General features: G+C 46.5%; 45 non-coding genes and 9 pseudogenes across 45 annotated transcripts; all 54 read left to right on the plus strand.

Moving 5' to 3' along the window:
- Positions 1-49: 49 nt before the first annotated feature.
- Positions 50-168, plus strand: LOC125565948. The gene has a single exon (XR_007310956.1). It is a non-coding gene; the product is annotated as a 5S ribosomal RNA (ribosomal RNA).
- A 67-nt stretch (positions 169-235) lies between these two features.
- Positions 236-354, plus strand: LOC125563896. The gene has a single exon (XR_007308915.1). It is a non-coding gene; the product is annotated as a 5S ribosomal RNA (ribosomal RNA).
- A 67-nt stretch (positions 355-421) lies between these two features.
- Positions 422-540, plus strand: LOC125566386. The gene has a single exon (XR_007311393.1). It is a non-coding gene; the product is annotated as a 5S ribosomal RNA (ribosomal RNA).
- Positions 541-607: 67 nt separating this feature from the next.
- On the plus strand, positions 608-726 carry LOC125566850 (annotated as a pseudogene).
- A 67-nt stretch (positions 727-793) lies between these two features.
- On the plus strand, positions 794-912 carry LOC125566618. The gene has a single exon (XR_007311570.1). It is a non-coding gene; the product is annotated as a 5S ribosomal RNA (ribosomal RNA).
- Positions 913-979: 67 nt separating this feature from the next.
- LOC125566631 lies at positions 980-1,098 on the plus strand. Its single transcript, XR_007311573.1, has one exon. It is a non-coding gene; the product is annotated as a 5S ribosomal RNA (ribosomal RNA).
- A 67-nt stretch (positions 1,099-1,165) lies between these two features.
- On the plus strand, positions 1,166-1,284 carry LOC125565605. The gene has a single exon (XR_007310617.1). It is a non-coding gene; the product is annotated as a 5S ribosomal RNA (ribosomal RNA).
- Positions 1,285-1,351: 67 nt separating this feature from the next.
- LOC125566968 lies at positions 1,352-1,470 on the plus strand (annotated as a pseudogene).
- Positions 1,471-1,537: 67 nt separating this feature from the next.
- On the plus strand, positions 1,538-1,656 carry LOC125564197. Its single transcript, XR_007309217.1, has one exon. It is a non-coding gene; the product is annotated as a 5S ribosomal RNA (ribosomal RNA).
- A 67-nt stretch (positions 1,657-1,723) lies between these two features.
- Positions 1,724-1,842, plus strand: LOC125563741. The gene has a single exon (XR_007308761.1). It is a non-coding gene; the product is annotated as a 5S ribosomal RNA (ribosomal RNA).
- A 67-nt stretch (positions 1,843-1,909) lies between these two features.
- LOC125564060 lies at positions 1,910-2,028 on the plus strand. The gene has a single exon (XR_007309079.1). It is a non-coding gene; the product is annotated as a 5S ribosomal RNA (ribosomal RNA).
- Positions 2,029-2,095: 67 nt separating this feature from the next.
- On the plus strand, positions 2,096-2,214 carry LOC125566147. The gene has a single exon (XR_007311154.1). It is a non-coding gene; the product is annotated as a 5S ribosomal RNA (ribosomal RNA).
- A 67-nt stretch (positions 2,215-2,281) lies between these two features.
- Positions 2,282-2,400, plus strand: LOC125565022. Its single transcript, XR_007310040.1, has one exon. It is a non-coding gene; the product is annotated as a 5S ribosomal RNA (ribosomal RNA).
- Positions 2,401-2,467: 67 nt separating this feature from the next.
- LOC125563897 lies at positions 2,468-2,586 on the plus strand. Its single transcript, XR_007308916.1, has one exon. It is a non-coding gene; the product is annotated as a 5S ribosomal RNA (ribosomal RNA).
- A 67-nt stretch (positions 2,587-2,653) lies between these two features.
- Positions 2,654-2,772, plus strand: LOC125563673. Its single transcript, XR_007308693.1, has one exon. It is a non-coding gene; the product is annotated as a 5S ribosomal RNA (ribosomal RNA).
- A 67-nt stretch (positions 2,773-2,839) lies between these two features.
- On the plus strand, positions 2,840-2,958 carry LOC125563747. The gene has a single exon (XR_007308767.1). It is a non-coding gene; the product is annotated as a 5S ribosomal RNA (ribosomal RNA).
- A 67-nt stretch (positions 2,959-3,025) lies between these two features.
- Positions 3,026-3,144, plus strand: LOC125566642. Its single transcript, XR_007311574.1, has one exon. It is a non-coding gene; the product is annotated as a 5S ribosomal RNA (ribosomal RNA).
- Positions 3,145-3,211: 67 nt separating this feature from the next.
- On the plus strand, positions 3,212-3,330 carry LOC125565855. The gene has a single exon (XR_007310864.1). It is a non-coding gene; the product is annotated as a 5S ribosomal RNA (ribosomal RNA).
- A 67-nt stretch (positions 3,331-3,397) lies between these two features.
- On the plus strand, positions 3,398-3,516 carry LOC125563898. Its single transcript, XR_007308917.1, has one exon. It is a non-coding gene; the product is annotated as a 5S ribosomal RNA (ribosomal RNA).
- A 67-nt stretch (positions 3,517-3,583) lies between these two features.
- Positions 3,584-3,702, plus strand: LOC125563527. The gene has a single exon (XR_007308546.1). It is a non-coding gene; the product is annotated as a 5S ribosomal RNA (ribosomal RNA).
- Positions 3,703-3,769: 67 nt separating this feature from the next.
- Positions 3,770-3,888, plus strand: LOC125566653. Its single transcript, XR_007311575.1, has one exon. It is a non-coding gene; the product is annotated as a 5S ribosomal RNA (ribosomal RNA).
- A 67-nt stretch (positions 3,889-3,955) lies between these two features.
- Positions 3,956-4,074, plus strand: LOC125566665. The gene has a single exon (XR_007311576.1). It is a non-coding gene; the product is annotated as a 5S ribosomal RNA (ribosomal RNA).
- A 67-nt stretch (positions 4,075-4,141) lies between these two features.
- LOC125565606 lies at positions 4,142-4,260 on the plus strand. Its single transcript, XR_007310618.1, has one exon. It is a non-coding gene; the product is annotated as a 5S ribosomal RNA (ribosomal RNA).
- Positions 4,261-4,327: 67 nt separating this feature from the next.
- Positions 4,328-4,446, plus strand: LOC125566902 (annotated as a pseudogene).
- Positions 4,447-4,513: 67 nt separating this feature from the next.
- Positions 4,514-4,632, plus strand: LOC125567280. Its single transcript, XR_007311805.1, has one exon. It is a non-coding gene; the product is annotated as a 5S ribosomal RNA (ribosomal RNA).
- A 67-nt stretch (positions 4,633-4,699) lies between these two features.
- LOC125565608 lies at positions 4,700-4,818 on the plus strand. The gene has a single exon (XR_007310619.1). It is a non-coding gene; the product is annotated as a 5S ribosomal RNA (ribosomal RNA).
- Positions 4,819-4,885: 67 nt separating this feature from the next.
- On the plus strand, positions 4,886-5,004 carry LOC125563899. Its single transcript, XR_007308918.1, has one exon. It is a non-coding gene; the product is annotated as a 5S ribosomal RNA (ribosomal RNA).
- Positions 5,005-5,071: 67 nt separating this feature from the next.
- On the plus strand, positions 5,072-5,190 carry LOC125566194. Its single transcript, XR_007311201.1, has one exon. It is a non-coding gene; the product is annotated as a 5S ribosomal RNA (ribosomal RNA).
- Positions 5,191-5,257: 67 nt separating this feature from the next.
- Positions 5,258-5,376, plus strand: LOC125567015 (annotated as a pseudogene).
- Positions 5,377-5,443: 67 nt separating this feature from the next.
- Positions 5,444-5,562, plus strand: LOC125564608. The gene has a single exon (XR_007309627.1). It is a non-coding gene; the product is annotated as a 5S ribosomal RNA (ribosomal RNA).
- A 67-nt stretch (positions 5,563-5,629) lies between these two features.
- LOC125566677 lies at positions 5,630-5,748 on the plus strand. Its single transcript, XR_007311577.1, has one exon. It is a non-coding gene; the product is annotated as a 5S ribosomal RNA (ribosomal RNA).
- A 67-nt stretch (positions 5,749-5,815) lies between these two features.
- On the plus strand, positions 5,816-5,934 carry LOC125565609. Its single transcript, XR_007310620.1, has one exon. It is a non-coding gene; the product is annotated as a 5S ribosomal RNA (ribosomal RNA).
- Positions 5,935-6,001: 67 nt separating this feature from the next.
- LOC125567038 lies at positions 6,002-6,120 on the plus strand (annotated as a pseudogene).
- Positions 6,121-6,187: 67 nt separating this feature from the next.
- LOC125564704 lies at positions 6,188-6,306 on the plus strand. Its single transcript, XR_007309723.1, has one exon. It is a non-coding gene; the product is annotated as a 5S ribosomal RNA (ribosomal RNA).
- Positions 6,307-6,373: 67 nt separating this feature from the next.
- Positions 6,374-6,492, plus strand: LOC125565023. The gene has a single exon (XR_007310041.1). It is a non-coding gene; the product is annotated as a 5S ribosomal RNA (ribosomal RNA).
- A 67-nt stretch (positions 6,493-6,559) lies between these two features.
- LOC125563901 lies at positions 6,560-6,678 on the plus strand. The gene has a single exon (XR_007308920.1). It is a non-coding gene; the product is annotated as a 5S ribosomal RNA (ribosomal RNA).
- Positions 6,679-6,745: 67 nt separating this feature from the next.
- LOC125566688 lies at positions 6,746-6,864 on the plus strand. The gene has a single exon (XR_007311580.1). It is a non-coding gene; the product is annotated as a 5S ribosomal RNA (ribosomal RNA).
- Positions 6,865-6,931: 67 nt separating this feature from the next.
- On the plus strand, positions 6,932-7,050 carry LOC125563734. Its single transcript, XR_007308754.1, has one exon. It is a non-coding gene; the product is annotated as a 5S ribosomal RNA (ribosomal RNA).
- Positions 7,051-7,117: 67 nt separating this feature from the next.
- Positions 7,118-7,236, plus strand: LOC125565610. The gene has a single exon (XR_007310621.1). It is a non-coding gene; the product is annotated as a 5S ribosomal RNA (ribosomal RNA).
- A 67-nt stretch (positions 7,237-7,303) lies between these two features.
- Positions 7,304-7,422, plus strand: LOC125566860 (annotated as a pseudogene).
- A 67-nt stretch (positions 7,423-7,489) lies between these two features.
- LOC125566699 lies at positions 7,490-7,608 on the plus strand. Its single transcript, XR_007311583.1, has one exon. It is a non-coding gene; the product is annotated as a 5S ribosomal RNA (ribosomal RNA).
- Positions 7,609-7,675: 67 nt separating this feature from the next.
- On the plus strand, positions 7,676-7,794 carry LOC125565612. The gene has a single exon (XR_007310623.1). It is a non-coding gene; the product is annotated as a 5S ribosomal RNA (ribosomal RNA).
- Positions 7,795-7,861: 67 nt separating this feature from the next.
- Positions 7,862-7,980, plus strand: LOC125566551. The gene has a single exon (XR_007311560.1). It is a non-coding gene; the product is annotated as a 5S ribosomal RNA (ribosomal RNA).
- Positions 7,981-8,047: 67 nt separating this feature from the next.
- On the plus strand, positions 8,048-8,166 carry LOC125566851 (annotated as a pseudogene).
- A 67-nt stretch (positions 8,167-8,233) lies between these two features.
- On the plus strand, positions 8,234-8,352 carry LOC125566710. The gene has a single exon (XR_007311584.1). It is a non-coding gene; the product is annotated as a 5S ribosomal RNA (ribosomal RNA).
- Positions 8,353-8,419: 67 nt separating this feature from the next.
- LOC125566720 lies at positions 8,420-8,538 on the plus strand. The gene has a single exon (XR_007311585.1). It is a non-coding gene; the product is annotated as a 5S ribosomal RNA (ribosomal RNA).
- A 67-nt stretch (positions 8,539-8,605) lies between these two features.
- Positions 8,606-8,724, plus strand: LOC125566836 (annotated as a pseudogene).
- A 67-nt stretch (positions 8,725-8,791) lies between these two features.
- On the plus strand, positions 8,792-8,910 carry LOC125566969 (annotated as a pseudogene).
- Positions 8,911-8,977: 67 nt separating this feature from the next.
- Positions 8,978-9,096, plus strand: LOC125566731. The gene has a single exon (XR_007311587.1). It is a non-coding gene; the product is annotated as a 5S ribosomal RNA (ribosomal RNA).
- A 67-nt stretch (positions 9,097-9,163) lies between these two features.
- LOC125566743 lies at positions 9,164-9,282 on the plus strand. Its single transcript, XR_007311589.1, has one exon. It is a non-coding gene; the product is annotated as a 5S ribosomal RNA (ribosomal RNA).
- Positions 9,283-9,349: 67 nt separating this feature from the next.
- LOC125563974 lies at positions 9,350-9,468 on the plus strand. The gene has a single exon (XR_007308993.1). It is a non-coding gene; the product is annotated as a 5S ribosomal RNA (ribosomal RNA).
- A 67-nt stretch (positions 9,469-9,535) lies between these two features.
- LOC125564980 lies at positions 9,536-9,654 on the plus strand. The gene has a single exon (XR_007309998.1). It is a non-coding gene; the product is annotated as a 5S ribosomal RNA (ribosomal RNA).
- A 67-nt stretch (positions 9,655-9,721) lies between these two features.
- Positions 9,722-9,840, plus strand: LOC125563949. The gene has a single exon (XR_007308968.1). It is a non-coding gene; the product is annotated as a 5S ribosomal RNA (ribosomal RNA).
- Positions 9,841-9,907: 67 nt separating this feature from the next.
- On the plus strand, positions 9,908-10,026 carry LOC125563902. The gene has a single exon (XR_007308921.1). It is a non-coding gene; the product is annotated as a 5S ribosomal RNA (ribosomal RNA).
- The last annotated feature ends 1 nt before the right edge of the window (position 10,027 follows it).

Here is a 10,027-nt window from a genome sequence, read left to right on the forward strand (position 1 = left end):
AGTACTCACAGGACTGTTATATAATATATATTTCTTACACAGTTCTGTCGTCTACGGCCATACCACTTAGAAAGCACCGGTTCTCGTCCGATCACCGAAGTTAAGCTCAGTAGGGCGCGGTAAGTACTTGGATGGGTGACCGCTTCGGAATAACGTGTGCTGTAGGCATTTCCTTTTTGTTATCGAGGTACTCACAGGACTGTTATATAATAGATAGATCTTAAAAAGTTCTGTCGTCTACGACCATACCACTGAGAAAGCACCGGTTCTCGTCCGATCACCGAAGTTAAGCTCAGTAGGGCGCGGTTAGTACTTGGATGGGTGACCGCCTGGGAATACCGTGTGCTGTAGGCATTTCCTTTTTGTCATCGAAGTACTCACAGGACTGTTAGATAATAGATAGATCTTACACACTTCTATCGTCTACGGCAATACCACTTAGAAAGCACCGGTTCTCGTCCGATCACCGAAGTTAAGCTCATTAGGGCGCGGTAAGTACTTGGATGGGTGACCGCTTCGGAATACCGTGTGCTGTAGGCATTTCCTTTTTATTATCGAGGTACTGACAGGACTGTTATATAATAGATAGATGTTACACAGTTCTATCGTTTACGGCCATACCACTGAGAAAGCATCAGTTCTCGTCCGATCACAGAACTTAAAGTCAGTAGGGCACGGTTAGTACTTGGACGGGTGACCGCCTGGGAATACCGTGTGCTGTAGGCATTTCCTTTTTGTTATCGAGGTACTCTCAGGACTGTTATATAATAGATAGATCTTAAACAGTTCTATCGTCTACGGCCATACCACTGAGAAAGCACCGGTTCTCGTCCGATCACCGAAGTTAAGCTCAGTAGGGCGCGGTTAGTACTTGGATGGGTGACCGCCTGGGAATACCGTGTGCTGTAGGCATTTCCTTTTTGTCATCGAAGTACTCACAGGACTGTTATATAATATATATTTCTTACACAGTTCTGTCGTCTACGGCCATACCACTGAGAAAGCACCGGTTCTCGTCCGATCACCGAAGTTAAGCTCAGTAGGGCGCGGTTAGTACTTGGATGGGTGACCGCCTGGGAATACCGTGTGCTGTAGGCATTTCCTTTTTGTCATCGAAGTACTCACAGGACTGTTATATAATAGATAGATCTTACACAGTTCTATCGTCTACGGCCATACCACTTAGAAAGCACCGGTTCTCGTCCGATCACCGAAGTTAAGCTCAGTAGGGCGCGGTAAGTACTTGGATGGGTGACCGCTTCGGAATACCGTGTGCTGTAGGCATTTCCTTTTTGTTTTCGAGGTACTGACAGGACTGTTATATAATAGATAGATGTTACACAGTTCTATCGTTTACGGCCATACCACTGAGAAAGCACCAGTTCTCGTCCGATCACAGAACTTAAAGTCAGTATGGCACGGTTAGTACTTGGACGGGTGACCGCCTGGGAATACCGTGTGCTGTAGGCATTTCCTTTTTGTTATCGAGGTACTCACAGGACTGTTATATAATAGATAGATCTTAAACAGTTCTATCGTCTACGGCCATACCACTGAGAAAGCACCGGTTCTCGTCCGATCACCGAAGTTAAGCTCAGTAGGCCGCGGTTAGTACTTGGATGGGTGACCGCCTGGGAATACCGTGTGCTGTAGGCATTTACTTTTTGTTTTCGAAGTACTAACAGGACTGTTATATAATAGAAAGATCTTACACAGTTCTATCGTCTACGGCCATACCACTGAGAAAGCACCGGTTCTCGTCCGATCACCGAAGTTAACCTCAGTAGGGCGCGGTTAGTACTTGGATGGGTGACCGCCTGGGAATACCGTGTGCTGTAGGCATTTCCTTTTTGTCATCGAAGTACTCACAGGACTAATATATAATATATATTTCTGACACAGTTCTGTCGTCTACGGCCATACCACTGAGAAAGCAACGGTTCTCGTCCGATCACCGAAGTTAAGCTCAGTAGGGCGCGGTTAGTACTTGGATGGGTGACCGCCTGGGAATACCGTGTGCTGTAGGCATTTCCTTTTTGTCATCGAAGTACTCACAGGACTGTTATATAATAGATAGATCTTACACAGTTCTATCGTCTACGGCCATACCACTTAGAAAGCACCGGTTCTCGTCCGATCACCGAAGTTAAGCTCAGTAGGGCGCGGTAAGTACTTGGATGGGTGACCGCTTCGGAATACCGTGTGATGTAGGCATTTCCTTTTTGTTACCAAAGTACTCACAGGACTGTTATATAAAATCTATTTCTTACACAGTTCTGTCGTCTACGGCCATACCACTGAGAAAGCACCGGTTCTCGTCCGATCACCGAAGTTAAGCTCAGTAGGGCGCGGTAAGTACTTGGATGGGTGACCGCTTCGGAATACTGTGTGCTGTAGGCATTTCCTTTTTGTTATCGAGGTACTCACAGGACTGTTATATAATAGATAGATCTTAAACAGTTCTGTCGTCTACGACCATACCACTGAGAAAGCACCGGTTCTCGTCCGATCACCGAAGTTAAGCTCAGTAGGGCGCGGTTAGTACTTGGATGGGTGACCGCCTGGGAATACCGTGTGCTGTAGGCATTTACTTTTTGTTTTCGAAGTACTAACAGGACTGTTATATAATAGATAGATCTTACACAGTTCTATCGTCTACGGCCATACCACTGAGAAAGCACCGGTTCTCGTCCGATCACCGAAGTTAAGCTCAGTAGGGCGCGGTTAGTACTTGGATGGGTGACCGCCTTGGAATACCGTGTGCTGTAGGCATTTCCTTTTTGTCATCGAAGTACTCACAGGACTGTTATATAATATATATTTCTTACACAGTTCTGTCGTCTACGGCCATACCACTGAGAAAGCATCGGTTCTCGTCCGATCACCGAAGTTAAGCTCAGTAGGGCGCGGTTAGTACTTGGATGGGTGACCGCCTGGGAATACCGTGTGCTGTAGGCATTTCCTTTTTGTCATCGACGTACTCACAGGACTTTTATATAATATATATTTCTTACACAGTTCTGTCGTCTACGGCCATACCACTGAGAAAGCACCGGTTCTCGTCCGATCACCGAAGTTAAGCTCAGTAGGGCGCGGTTAGTACTTGGATGGGTGACCGCCTGGGAATACCGTGTGCTGTAGGCATTTCCTTTTTGTCATCGACGTACTCACAGGACTGTTATATAATATATATTTCTTACACAGTTCTGTCGTCTACGGCCATACCACTTAGAAAGCACCGGTTCTCGTCCGATCACCGAAGTTAAGCTCAGTAGGGCTCGGTAAGTACTTGGATGGGTGACCGCTTCGGAATACCGTGTGCTGTAGGCATTTTCTTTTTGTTATCGAGGTACTCACAGGACTGTTATATAATAGATAGATCTTAAACAGTTCTGTCGTCTACGACCATACCACTGAGAAAGCACCGGTTCTCGTCCGATCACCGAAGTTAAGCTCAGTAGGGCGCGGTTAGTACTTGGATGGGTGACCGCCTGGGAATACCGTGTGCTGTAGGCATTTCCTTTTTGTTATCGAGGTACTCACAGGACTGTTATATAATAGATAGATCTTACACAGTTCTATCGTCTACGGCCATACCACTGAGAAAGCACCGGTTCTCGTCCGATCACCGAAGTTAAGCTCTGTAGGGCGCGGTTAGTACTTGGATGGGTGACCGCCTGGGAATACCGTGTGCTGTAGGCATTTCCTTTTTGTCATCGAAGTACTCACAGGACTGTTATATAATATATATTTCTTACACAGTTCTGTCGTCTACGGCCATACCACTGAGAAAGCACCGGTTCTCGTCCGATCACCGAAGTTAAGCTCAGTAGGGCGCGGTTAGTACTTGGATGGGTGACCGCCTGGGAATACCGTGTGCTGTAGGCATTTCCTTTTTGTCATCGAAGTACTCACAGGACTGTTATATAATATATATTTCTTACACAGTTCTGTCGTCTACGGCCATACCACTGAGAAAGCACCGGTTCTCGTCCGATCACCGAAGTTAAGCTCAGTAGGGCGCGGTTAGTACTTGGATGGGTGACCGCCTGGGAATACCGTGTGCTGTAGGCATTTCCTTTTTGTCATCGAAGTACTCACAGGACTGTTATATAATAGATAGATCTTACACAGTTCTATCGTCTACGGCCATACCACTTAGAAAGCACCGGTTCTCGTCCGATCACCGAAGTTAAGCTCAGTAGGGCGCGGTAAGTACTTGGATGGGTGACCGCTTCGGAATACCGTGTGCTGTAGGCATTTCCTTTTTGTTATCGAGGTACTGACAGGACTGTTATATAATAGATAGATGTTACACAGTTCTATCGTTTACGGCCATACCACTGAGAAAGCACGAGTTCTCGTCCGATCACAAAACTTAAAGTCAGTAGGGCAGGGTAAGTACTTGGACGGGTGACCGCCTGGGAATACCGTGTGCTGTAGGCATTTCCTTTTTGTTATTGAGGTACTCACAGGACTGTTATATAATAGATAGATCTTAAACAGTTCTATCGTCTACGGCCATACCACTGAGAAAGCACCGGTTCTCGTCCGATCACCGAAGTTAAGCTCAGTAGGGCGCGGTTAGTACTTGGATGGGTGACCGCCTGGGAATTCCGTGTGCTGTAGGCATTTCCTTTTTGTCATCGAAGTACTCACAGGACTGTTATATAATATATATTTCTTACACAGTTCTGTCGTCTACGGCCATACCACTTAGAAAGCACCGGTTCTCGTCCGATCACCGAAGTTAAGCTCAGTAGGGCGCGGTAAGTACTTGGATGGGTGACCGCTTCGGAATACCGTGTGCTGTAGGCATTTCCTTTTTGTTATCGAGGTACTCACAGGACTGTTATATAATAGATAGATCTTAAAAAGTTCTGTCGTCTACGACCATACCACTGAGAAAGCACCGGTTCTCGTCCGATCACCGAAGTTAAGCTCAGTAGGGCGCGGTTAGTACTTGGATGGGTGACCGCCTGGGAATACCGTGTGCTGTAGGCATTTACTTTTTGTCATCGAAGTACTCACAGGACTGTTAGATAATAGATAGATCTTACACACTTCTATCGTCTACGGCCATACCACTTAGAAAGCACCGGTTCTCGTCCGATCACCGAAGTTAAGCTCATTAGGGCGCGGTAAGTACTTGGATGGGTGACCGCTTCGGAATACCGTGTGCTGTAGGCATTTCCTTTTTATTATCGAGGTACTGACAGGACTGTTATATAATAGATAGATGTTACACAGTTCTATCGTTTACGGCCATACCACTGAGAAAGCATCAGTTCTCGTCCGATCACAGAACTTAAAGTCAGTAGGGCACGGTTAGTACTTGGACGGGTGACTGCCTGGGAATACCGTGTGCTGTAGGCATTTCCTTTTTGTTATCGAGGTACTCTCAGGACTGTTATATAATAGATAGATCTTAAACAGTTCTATCGTCTACGGCCATACCACTGAGAAAGCACCGGTTCTCGTCCGATCACCGAAGTTAAGCTCAGTAGGGCGCGGTTAGTACTTGGATGGGTGACCGCCTGGGAATACAGTGTGCTGTAGGCATTTCCTTTTTGTCATCGAAGTACTCACAGGACTGTTATATAATATATATTTCTTACACAGTTCTGTCGTCTACGGCCATACCACTGAGAAAGCACCGGTTCTCGTCCGATCACCGAAGTTAAGCTCAGTAGGGCGCGGTTAGTACTTGGATGGGTGACCGCCTGGGAATACCGTGTGCTGTAGGCATTTCCTTTTTGTCATCGAAGTACTCACAGGACTGTTATATAATAGATAGATCTTACACAGTTCTATCGTCTACGGCCATACCACTTAGAAAGCACCGGTTCTCGTCCGATCACCGAAGTTAAGCTCAGTAGGGCGCGGTAAGTACTTGGATGGGTGACCGCTTCGGAATACCGTGTGCTGTAGGCATTTCCTTTTTGTTTTCGAGGTACTGACAGGACTGTTATATAATAGATAGATGTTACACAGTTCTATCGTTTACGGCCATACCACTGAGAAATCACCAGTTCTCGTCCGATCACAGAACTTAAAGTCAGTATGGCACGGTTAGTACTTGGACGGGTGACCGCCTGGGAATACCGTGTGCTGTAGGCATTTCCTTTTTGTTATCGAGGTACTCACAGGACTGTTATATAATAGATAGATCTTAAACATTTCTATCGTCTACGGCCATACCACTGAGAAAGCACCGGTTCTCGTCCGATCACCGAAGTTAAGCTCAGTAGGGCGCGGTTAGTACTTGGATGGGTGACAGCCTGGGAATACCGTGTGCTGTAGGCATTTACTTTTTGTTTTCGAAGTACTCACAGGACTGTTATATAAAATCTATTTCTTACACAGTTCTGTCGTCTACGGCCATACCACTGAGAAAGCACCGGTTCTCGTCCGATCACCGAAGTTAAGCTCAGTAGGGCGCGGTAAGTACTTGGATGGGTGACCGCTTCGGAATACTGTGTGCTGTAGGCATTTCCTTTTTGTTATCGAGGTACTCACAGGACTGTTATATAATAGATAGATCTTAAACAGTTCTGTCGTCTACGACCATACCACTGAGAAAGCACCGGTTCTCGTCCGATCACCGAAGTTAAGCTCAGTAGGGCGCGGTTAGTACTTGGATGGGTGACCGCCTGGGAATACCGTGTGCTGTAGGCATTTACTTTTTGTTTTCGAAGTACTAACAGGACTGTTATATAATAGATAGATCTTACACAGTTCTATCGTCTACGGCCATACCACTGAGAAAGCACCGGTTCTCGTCCGATCACCGAAGTTAAGCTCAGTAGGGCGCGGTTAGTACTTGGATGGGTGACCGCCTGGGAATACCGTGTGCTGTAGGCATTTCCTTTTTGTCATCGAAGTACTCACAGGACTGTTATATAATATATATTTCTTACACAGTTCTGTCGTCTACGGCCATACCACTGAGAAAGCACCGGTTCTCGTCCGATCACCGAAGTTAAGCTCAGTAGGGCGCGGTTAGTAGTTGGATGGGTGACCGCCTGGGAATACCGTGTGCTGTAGGCATTTCCTTTTTGTCATCGAAGTACTCACAGGACTGTTATATAATAGATAAATCTTACACAGTTCTATCGTCTACGGCCATACCACTTAGAAAGCACCGGTTCTCGTCCGATCACCGAAGTTAAGCTCAGTAGGGCGCGGTAAGTACTTGGATGGGTGACCGCTTCGGAATACCGTGTGCTGTAGGCATTTCCTTTTTGTTATCGAGGTACTGACAGGACTGTTATATAATAGATAGATGTTACACAGTTCTATCGTTTACGGCCATACCACTGAGAAAGCACGAGTTCTCGTCCGATCACAGAACTTAAAGTCAGTAGGGCACGGTTAGTACTTGGACGGGTGACCGCCTGGGAATACCGTGTGCTGTAGGCATTTCCTTTTTGTTATTGAGGTACTCACAGGACTGTTATATAATAGATAGATCTTAAACAGTTCTATCGTCTACGGCCATACCACTGAGAAAGCACCGGTTCTCGTCCGATCACCGAAGTTAAGCTCAGTAGGGCGCGGTTAGTACTTGGATGGGTGACCGCCTGGGAATACCGTGTGCTGTAGGCATTTCCTTTTTGTCATCGAAGTACTCACAGGACTGTTATATAATATATATTTCTTACACAGTTCTGTCGTCTACGGCCATACCACTTAGAAAGCACCGGTTCTCGTCCGATCACCGAAGTTAAGCTCAGTAGGGCGCGGTAAGTACTTGGATGGGTGACCGCTTCGGAATACCGTGTGCTGTAGGCATTTCCTTTTTGTTATCGAGGTACTCACAGGACTGTTAGATAATAGATAGATCTTACACACTTCTATCGTCTACGGCCATACCACTTAGAAAGCACCGGTTCTCGTCCGATCACCGAAGTTAAGCTCATTAGGGCGCGGTAAGTACTTGGATGGGTGACCGCTTCGGAATACCGTGTGCTGAAGGCATTTCCTTTTTATTATCGAGGTACTGACAGGACTGTTATATAATAGATAGATGTTACACAGTTCTATCGTTTACGGCCATACCACTGAGAAAGCATCAGTTCTCGTCCGATCACAGAACTTAAAGTCAGTAGGGCACGGTTAGTACTTGGACGGGTGACCGCCTGGGAATACCGTGTGCTGTAGGCATTTCCTTTTTGTTATCGAGGTACTCTCAGGACTGTTATATAATAGATAGATCTTAAACAGTTCTATCGTCTACGGCCATACCACTGAGAAAGCACCGGTTCTCGTCCGATCACCGAAGTTAAGCTCAGTAGGGCGCGGTTAGTACTTGGATGGGTGACCGCCTGGGAATACCGTGTGCTGTAGGCATTTCCTTTTTGTCATCGAAGTACTCACAGGACTGTTATATAATATATATTTCTTACACAGTTCTGTCGTCTACGGCCATACCACTGAGAAAGCACCGGTTCTCGTCCGATCACCGAAGTTAAGCTCAGTAGGGCGCGGTTAGTACTTGGATGGGTGACCGCCTGGGAATACCGTGTGCTGTAGGCATTTCCTTTTTGTCATCGAAGTACTCACAGGACTGTTATATAATAGATAGATCTTACACAGTTCTATCGTCTACGGCCATACCACTTAGAAAGCACCGGTTCTCGTCCGATCACCGAAGTTAAGCTCATTAGGAAGCGGTAAGTACTTGAATGGGTGACCGCTTCGGAATACCGTGTGCTGTAGGCATTTCCTTTTTGTTATCGAGGTACTGACAGGACTGTTATATAATAGATAGATGTTACACAGTTCTATCGTTTACGGCCATACCACTGAGAAAGCACCAGTTCTCGTCCGATCACAGAACTTAAAGTCAGTATGGCACGGTTAGTACTTGGACGGGTGACCGCCTGGGAATACCGTGTGCTGTAGGCATTTCCTTTTTGTTATCGAGGTACTCACAGGACTGTTATATAATAGATAGATCTTAAACAGTTCTATCGTCTACGGCCATACCACTGAGAAAGCACCGGTTCTCGTCCGATCACCGAAGTTAAGCTCAGTAGGGCGCGGTTAGTACTTGGATGGGTGACCGCCTGGGAATACCGTGTGCTGTAGGCATTTACTTTTTGTTTTCGAAGTACTAACAGGACTGTTATATAATAGATAGATCTTACACAGTTCTATCGTCTACGGCCATACCACTGAGAAAGCACCGGTTCTCGTCCGATCACCGAAGTTAAGCTCAGTAGGGCGCGGTTAGTACTTGGATGGGTGACCGCCTGGGAATACCGTGTGCTGTAGGCATTTCCTTTTTGTCATCGAAGTACTCACAGGACTGTTATATAATATATATTTCTTACACAGTTCTGTCGTCTACGGCCATACCACTGAGAAAGCACCGGTTCTCGTCCGATCACCGAAGTTAAGCTCAGTAGGGCACGGTTAGTTCTTGGATGGGTGACCGCCTGGGAATACCGTGTGCTGTAGGCATATCCTTTTTCTTATCGATGTACTCACAGGACTGTTATATAATAGATAGACCTTACACAGTTCTATCGTCTACGGCCATACCACTGAGAAAGCACCGGTTCTCGTCCGATCACCGTAGTTAAGCTCAGTAGGGCACGGTTAGTACTTGGATGGGTGACCGCTTCGGAATACCGTGTGCTGTTGGCATTTCCTTTTTGTTATCGAGGTACCGACAGTACTGTTATATAATAGATAGATCTTACACAGTTCTATCGTCTACGGCCATACCACTGAAAAAGCACCGGTTCTCGTCCGATCACCGAAGTTAAGCTCAGTAGGGCGCGGTTAGTACTTGGATGGGTGACCGCCTGGGAATACCGTGTGCTGTAGGCATTTCCTTTTTGTTATCGAGGTACTCACAGGACTGTTATATAATAGATAGATCTTAAACAGTTCTGTCGTCTACGACCATACCACTGAGAAAGCACCGGTTCTCGTCCGATCACCGAAGTTAAGCTCAGTAGGGCGCGGTTAGTACTTGGATGGGTGACCGCCTGGGAATACCGTGTGCTGTAGGCAT

The sequence above is a fragment of the Nematostella vectensis genome, chromosome 5, assembly GCF_932526225.1.
Source record: "Nematostella vectensis chromosome 5, jaNemVect1.1, whole genome shotgun sequence".
In the NCBI taxonomy this organism is placed as follows: Eukaryota; Metazoa; Cnidaria; class Anthozoa; order Actiniaria; family Edwardsiidae; genus Nematostella; species Nematostella vectensis.